Source organism: Aplidium turbinatum, chromosome 5 (assembly GCF_918807975.1).
Source record: "Aplidium turbinatum chromosome 5, kaAplTurb1.1, whole genome shotgun sequence".
Classification (NCBI taxonomy): Eukaryota; Metazoa; Chordata; class Ascidiacea; order Aplousobranchia; family Polyclinidae; genus Aplidium; species Aplidium turbinatum.
Window position 1 is genome coordinate 17,387,888 of NC_137476.1, and position 7,723 is coordinate 17,395,610.

Here is a 7,723-nt window from a genome sequence, read left to right on the forward strand (position 1 = left end):
ACCCGAACAACCGTCAGCCAACGTTGGGTCAAGGAAAAATGTTCACTGGGACGTTACTTCGCCAATGAACGTTCAGGTGCGGATGCAATATTTAGTTCGTTAAGCTTCTATACGCAGGAGGCAAACTTATCCAGCTTTTTGTACAAATTGCTTGCGGTTGTAATGTTTAGGCCTACGTGTTAGTTTTTGTAGTGTAGGCCTAACCGAATATCTGAGAATGAACATTCATGACGATTTAAATAGTTAGACAACTATTGTTCCATGTCTAACACAGGATTTTAGTCCTGCAACGTTAAAATTAAGATTGTTTATGACTTCTAAACATTAAATGGATGTATGATCACGACATAGGCGAAGCACAATTTGACACATTTTTATTTTTGATTTGTTTTGGAAATGCTCTCAGAGCGCACCAAATTGGAAGTGTTTTTCGAAAATTTCTGGGGGAGGCCCCCCAGACCCCCCGCTGGAAGTGTTATGTTCGGCAACACGCCTTCGGGCTTCGCCCGACGGTTACGCCCTTCGTGCCTACTACCTTGCTGCAGCATATTTCCAAGTTGCTTTCCGAACGGTTTAAACCAGGAGTGTGCAACCTTTATTAAAGGAGGGCCAGATATAAATAACTGGGTGAAACCGCGGGCCGCACGTTTATTTAACGTATGATTTCTAGTGGTTACAGGCGCAAAAAAGTAGTTTTTTTGTTATTCATGTTATTCTTATGGCATTATTAGGGGACCTTATCTCTTTGCAGAAATAATAAGTTAAGACGCATTAATTTCTGAAGAAAACTGCCATTTAAATTTATTGTCACACCGTCCTTTTAAACGAGTTCAGTGAGAAGTTTGCAGCTGGCTTCTTTTCCGGACGGCTTTTTCCAAATTTACCGTACTTTAACGGAAGTGTTCGCAATTCGAAGTCTATTTTCCAAGTGTTCGTCTGTCAGAACCGATCGATAGGGAAGTTTCATGACGCCCATTTTTAAAAAAATTGTTCGCACAAATACGTTGAGCCACCAAGAGCCATTTTTGAAGCAATTGATTTTTTCCAATGTGGAAAGTCATCTTGGTTGAGATGTTTTCGGTAAAAATCGCCAAGATTCATTTCTAAATACTTTGCTTCCAAATCCGTTTTCTCTTGAAGATCAATCATTGGATATCATCAAGTGCTTTGTCAATGACTGTGTCGAATGGCGAAGAGAATATACTAAACAAATATTCCTGAGATTTGAAGTCCTTGAAACGAGCCAAAAATTCATACAACAATTTTTCAAATTTAGTTTTCTTCTCAGGATGCATTCCATAGTCTCTCAAAGTTGGAAAGTGGAAAGGATTTCCTATCTATATGTGAGCTTTCCAAAGTCGTAATTTGTTCATAGAGCCTTTTATGTGTCCATACATTTTTACATTCAAAATAATTAAACACAATGGATTAGCGGTGGCCGGTGGGAGATTTCTAAAATAGTTTACTGAAGATGCGAAATCTATAATAATCTACTCCACAACGAATTGTTTACACGTACCAAACTAAACTAAATTATATACAAGTTTCGCGGGCCGCACACAATTCAAAATTGGCACATCTTTGCGGGCCGCACAATTTTTCTTCGCGGGCGCATTTGGCCCGCGGGCCGCACGTTGCGCACCCCTGGTTTAAACCACCGAACGTCACACTTAAGCCAACTTGAAATGCCAGTACAAAAGAGATTTAGACCAGTCTGACGAAATTAAGCCAATAACGGATTACAAAACTGATTGAAATCAACCTGGAAACTGAAGTCCACAACGAGAGTTTCTGCAGTTGGAGCGTCTTGAAAACTATTGAAACTACTTATCTTCATACGACTACATATTAAAAACCAACTCATTCCATAACTTATCGAAACATGCATATAGTAAAGTGGAGTAAAAAAAAAATTTTCAGAAAGGTTGTACTAGATTTTTTAGCTTATCAAGTTTAACCACTAAAGTTCGTGTTGAGGCATGTGATGAAGGACTGTGAGTGTGCAACTCAGTGCAAGTCGTAGAGAACATTGGTTGCTGTGGTGTCACGAGATGCCTCCATGGACATGACTTCTACACGGCTATCCACAGCCGCCGACGCAACTCCAACATGGTCAACCCCATGTCTGCCGCTACTTCCTGCGACACAACCTTCGGCATGCACCAAAGCTGCATTGTCCCTAATTCAAGCCTTCTCTGCATCAGAAGCACATCGCGACGTTTCAAGCCTTTTTCACGTCAGAAGCACCTATCAACGTCAAACAAATCAGTGCTGCCATTCGCGCCACTCAGACATGCACCCAGGTCACAAAGCACTCATCTGCACTAAATGCTTGCTTCACAGCTTGCGACATCATCTGCACTAGATGCTTGCTTCACAGCTTGCGACGGGACACATGTATGTCTATCATACCACAATGATTTTTTTTAAAACCAATAACTGGTTTAAAAATTATGCACAAAATACCTGACAAGCCACGACTACATCCCAGCTAGCAATGCCTGTCATTTTTGCATTAATTCAACGTTTGCTGACGTTGGATCGGTGTGGATGTGACGAGTTTAGCTGACTGGAGTCTAAAATTATGGCTTTATCAACGCAGTTTTATATCAAGCACGCTTGATATCTTCAAAACATAACTTTCCTGGATATAATTGAATTTCCGCAAGATGATGATGTTGTTTTTGCTAGTTTGTTTTATTTGTTTTTGTCATTGTTTTCATGTCGTCAAGTTTATAGCCTATTTATTTTGTGAGTCGTGCAAGGCCTGGTGCGTTGCGCTTGATATGGTTTTGCCCGTGGTAGGATTTCTTTGTGGGGTTTTCTTTTCCTGTCTTGCTCTTCTTTGCTATGAGCTAAACGCATCAAGACGTGTTCCCCTCACGACCACCAGCACTCTCGATAACGCACCATGACCGATCTTCATAGCAAGTGTCCATACAAATCTTAAATATATCAACAAAAGCTATGTGGGCTAATAAAGCTAGAGCTTAAATATATGTTGCTTGTTTGTTTTTGTTTATTTTTTTGTTTGTAGCATTTTACTTTTTTATTTTCCCTTAATATCTTAAATTTTTCTTAAGGTGTTGCGACCGTGCCATGGCGATCTAAAGGGCCTACTACTGGCCTTCCCAACGTGGCAACAGCCAAATAATGTGGGGGGGGGGGGGGGCTATTAGTTTTTGGCAACTAACAAGTATTAGGCACACATAAAGGCGTCTTTGCATGAATTATTACTAACAAACAAATACTTCTAAATTATAAAACGAATTTTTTAGCATAGGACCTACTGAGTGTTTTAAAAGTTGGGTCACTCTTGATTTCGTGTAGCCTACCTTGATTCTGTTGATATCTTGATTTTCATGGTATTCTTAACTCTTTCGCGCCCAGCGATTTTGCACGGTTTGACCGCAAAACCCAGCCATTTTCTCTTTTTTTTCTTTAACTTTAACGAGTTGACACGCGTAACACCGATTGTGTATTTTGACATGGAATATCTCATTGGAAAGATAATTTCAAGTTCTGACTATAAATGTTAGAACCTACTTTCTTAATACAACATATTTGAAGATACAGTGTTTTCAAAATGTGCACTTTTTTAACTTTTTTGTTTGTTGAAAATTTTGTGAAAATGAAGCATCTTACAAAAAAAATACTCCCACCTTTTCTGTAGAACCTAAAAAAGATTTTTTTTTTTCAGTGGACTTCCTAATGATATGAAGTGTCAAGGAAAAATCAAACATGCCTTGTTCCTTTATATACATACTTTTATTTTAACTGTTGGTTAAAGTAAGCACACTTTGTCCAATTTGAGCAATTTTTTTTTTGAAAAACACGAGAATATCAATAAAATAAGCATGTTACAAGGGACCAGTAAATTTATAGATATTTTGCTACAAACACAAAGTTTTATATCACGCATCAAACAGCATTATTTTAAAATGATGCTGGGCATTTCGCATTAAACCTCAGATCATTTTAAAATGATGCTGGGCGTTTCGCATTAAACCGCAAATCATTTTAAAATGATGCTGGGCGCGAAAGAGTTAAGATTGGTCACAGCGGTAAACCAAATATCTTCGTGGGAAAGTTGTAACATAAAATTCCCGGATCCGTTCGTCTGTATGCGATGACTGCGAAAAAGAATACTCTTCTGAAACGTTTTTTTAAGAATTGTATTTCAGCAAAAAAAAATAGCCACCGGCTGTTGAAATTAGTGCAACGCGTAGGTATGCACTACGCAGTAGAAAAATTGTCACCACAATAAAAATTACTGAGATAAAGACGGAAATTTCGTCTAGTTGGTAAGCACAAACCAAAACAGTTTTAATATGCGACCAATCTTTCCAACTGCAATTCTAAAAATGACGAATTGATTGCGATATTTCAAACGCACGTAGCCAGCTTCTGTGACGTAACAGTGATAAACATTATGAAGCAGTTCCAGTACCAGGTAAATTTGGCTTACTCAAGATTTCGCAATTCAAGATTTAAAATAATGAAATATTTCACAGGTGTTTCAAACGATGGTGAAATCTGTGTTCATTTTAAAAAATATTCCATGACGCAAGACGCCAGGTCAAGCAGACCATAACCGTTTTATGTGACGTTTGGTTTGTACAGAGATTGTCCGTAACATAGCGACCCCTAGTTATGACAGTCTAATATGGCATAACTAAAAAAGAATTTAAGGACAATCGTGAGTCAATAAATAAAACACACGATACACAAATTGTTTCAATCAATCACGTTTAGGTTAATACGCAAATACAAAGGGCATGCAAAAAATAAACAACAATAAGAATAGTACAAGACGATACATGAAATTGGAACCATAGGTACACACTAAAATGACGCTATATACAATGGTTGCGATAATAACCGACTGTTCTGGGCTCAGACAAGTGTCGGCCACCGCAGACAAAACCAGGCTCAAACCCTAACTCTTAAGTGTTCTTTACGGAGCGAGGCACAAAATATCTCTCAACACGTAGTCTACTTTCACTTTCCCCGTACTCTCATCATGGTTGCAAACGGCAACTTTACCTCTCCGAACCACAGGATTCCCTTTCCTAATTTGTGGGACCACCTCATGCACTCTTCCAAGCAGGGATGGAGGAACCATTTTAAAAGTAGCTGGGCCCAAAGGCGTAGCAGTCAAAGTTAATCAAACTTCTGGGTGGCGAAGCCCCCCAGATCCACCATAACATTGCTGCATTCCAAATACGTCAAATCGTTTATTCATTGTGTTTTCATGATTGCCTTTTGTGCCGACCAGCGAAAAATTTCCGTTTTTAGGCCCGATTTGGCCAAACAATTTACAAAATTGTTAAATTGCTCTATAGCACTGTACAAAATATGGCGATGTACACACAAATAAAAAGGCAAAATATACACACAGTTATAGGCTAATACCAACCTGGGAGAAATAATCTGCAGCATTGTACAGTAGGCCTACATGCATGCACTGCATAATATGTAATGTTATCATTGTTTTAACCTTAGAGAACAATTAGATTGATTTATAGATTACTCCACCAATCACACGCAAGTACACCCACATGTGCTGCCCATCAACAGTTGGGCTCAACAGAAAAGTTTGAAGATTAGATTTCATCATTCACAGGCCAACAAAAAAATTTTTTTTAAAAGGCACGGCATGTGAGAGTCATTTTAGGGTATTTCGAGGCCCCTGATTCCAAAAATGCACGTGTTTTTTTCGAATTGGCTCTAGTTTTTGAGATAGCCTACAGCAAAAACTTTTTTTTTGCAATTTAGAGCCCCTATAGATGTAACGTCGTGTCGTTTATTACATAGACAAAACTGAAAGTAATCTCAGGCACATTTCTGAGTTTTATAAACGCTATTTGGAACCAATCACGTTAAACCCAAACAAACGGCTATTTAACGTTTACTGGCCTAGTAACAATCAAAATACGACGTGAAGCAAGCCTTAGGATACAATATTAAGATGTAAAATATATGACTTGTGCTTTGCGTTAATATAACTTACTTGTTGACTTCAACCGTATCAGACTTACTAACTAAGCTGCTAAGTACAAACAAAATACATAGGCTACATTGTTTTGCTTAACAAACTAGACCAGGGGTGGGGAACCTTTTTAGTATTGCGGGCCACATAAAATGAGAAATAACACAGGCCGCCACTAAAAATTTCGAAATTTTATTTACAGATAAAAAATGCAGCGAATAAAAAATGCTGAAACATTCTGCCTTCATCACCAATTTTTCTTTTCTTTCCAGAAGCCATTATACAACGTAAAATTTTGCTAATTTGAGAAGTAGGCTACTCTGCAAAACAATTTTCACGAATGGCATAACTGACCGATTAACAATAACTGGTCACATTGTGACGTACGCATTGTTGTTACAAATGGCCTTCTATGATGAATTAACTAGTCATAGAAAGCCATTCGCAATATACCGAGAATGCAGAGCCTACTCTTTTTTGAGCTGTTGTTTCAATATATTTTGGGTAAAGACACTTTGACGCGGGCCACATGGAACAGTCACGCGGGCCGCATTCGACCCGCGGGCCGCAGGTTCCCCACCCCTGAACTAGACGAATAAGCAAAACAAAGCCATCGATGAACAAACGCAATTCTTTATTATGGTAGGCCTAATACTAAGCAACACTCATCAAGGTACGAAGGCCATTTATATAATTACAGAATACAAAGTTGTGTTCTTCAATAAAGTAGCTGCTTTAAATTTTATCCTTATTACGGAAGAACGTAATCTTGGTTCAAAATTCAATTCCTGGTAGTTTCAAAAATTCGAAAAAACTAAGTGCATTTTTGGGATCAGGGGCCCTGAAATACTCTAAATTTACTCTCACCTTTTGTGCCAATTTTTTTTTGTTAGCTTGTGCAATCAAACTAGTGTGTATCAAATGAGTGAAGAGCTTTTTTTGGAACTCCTTCTCTAATTTGCCCTTTTCACTACTTTTTTAAAGAAATCTGGCTTTCAAAAGTGAGTGGGCCAGGCTCACCCAGAAAATAAAGTAGGTGGGCCCAGGCCCACGAGGCCCACGTGGTTCCTCCATCCCTGCTTCCAAGTTGATACTTCCCACGCTTACCAATGTCTTGGAGAGAACCCACCACTACAAGTTGACCAGGCTGCAAATTCTCGGCCATTTTTAACATTTTTTCTGGCCCTGAAGCCCTGGCAAGTAAAAATCGATCCATTTACTCCAAAACTGCTGAGAAAGTGACAAATTGAACCGATAATCCCTTCTTAATTGGTCACGATCATGTGATTGCCCAACAGCACAAAATGGGTCCAAATATGGGGTCAAAAGTGAGGCAGGGGTGATAACAGTAAAATCCCTAGGGTCGTCGCTCAAAGGTACCAAAGGACTCAAAGGACATGAGCTGCCGTAAACGCCGCGCTTTCTCAATCGCGCATACACCACAGTCATTAAGATACCTCTTCACGGAGGCGTTACCATTAGCGATTCAAAATTTCTGTCGCGTAGACAACAAAGTGTGCTGTACTCCACAGTGCGCATTTCGATTATGATGCGACAGTACAACAAGCCTTGTGAAGGGGTGTTTCGAAGGCAAAACGATCGGATACTTTGCTTCTAGAGAAATGTCGGGAGAATTACTTAAGCGCCCTTCAATGCGGATTACACCAGCGTCACACCAGCGTACACACAAGGTCTGTACTTTTTAAGTGAACGCAATTCTTTTAAGCGCTC